Source organism: Stegodyphus dumicola, chromosome 8 (genome assembly GCF_044657685.1).
Source record: "Stegodyphus dumicola isolate Sdum_Otavi_A_Nest chromosome 8, ASM4465768v1".
Classification (NCBI taxonomy): Eukaryota; Metazoa; Arthropoda; class Arachnida; order Araneae; family Eresidae; genus Stegodyphus; species Stegodyphus dumicola.
This window is the reverse complement of record NC_140775.1, coordinates 13830548-13831515: the sequence shown is the minus strand read 5'-3', so window position 1 is coordinate 13831515 and position 968 is coordinate 13830548.

Below are 968 nucleotides of genomic sequence, written 5' to 3'. Positions count from 1 at the left end.
CAGGCTTGCTGGCTGGCTTTCTTATGCCAAATGGTAAAACGGTGTGCTTTGCCAAAAATGCATGATTCACACAATTTTCTTTCAAATGGGATTTTAATTCCTAATTCTTTCTCACGCATGTTCTTAATGTGACGTTTATCTTGATGTCCCCATCTCTGATGATATAACTCTAACAAGGAATTGTCTGCTTCAGCAGCATGAACTTCTATAATTTTATCAGGCATAATAGGTTCGATAGCTGCCTTGTATAAAGTACCATATACTTTGCGAGTTCCAAAAAGCACTACTTGACCATTAACCTTTAACCAGCATTCTGTAACTGTTGAAATAAATTTACTATTCGGATTTCTATCTTGAGCAGCAAGTAAAGAAAATAAATTTCTGTTTATCTCAGGGACATACCAAACATATTTAAGGTAAAATTAGATTAAATTTTACTACAAATAGTTGTTTTGACACATACTGTACCTTTACCAAGAGCAACTAAAGTTTACTTTCCAGCAGCCTTGATGCTACAGGGACTATCAAACTTCATAAAGTCAATAAAGTATGTGAAACAATTCATGATATGTCTTGTAGCTCCACTATCAATCCAAAAAGATGTTTGATCAGTCTTAGCCTCTTCGTCAATGGACATCAGTATTACACTGCCTGTATTTCCTTCATTAGTTTTCGTTAACCTATTCTTGGGTGGTCTTCCATCAGCAATCCACTGTTTACAATCTTTTCCCCAGTGTCCTTTCTTTTTGCAATAATTGCAAATATCCTCTTTTCTTGGTTTTCTTCTGAATTTGTCTTTTTTATATTGCTTTTGTTTTTCAGATTTTGACCTTACTAATACCATTTGTTCATTTGTATTGCCTTTCTCGTGACTTTTAAATTCTCTTTCATGAGAGCAAAGCTGTGCTGTTAACTCATCAACTGTTCTTTTGTCTTCACCCAAGAGTAACCAACTTGACTTAAACAAA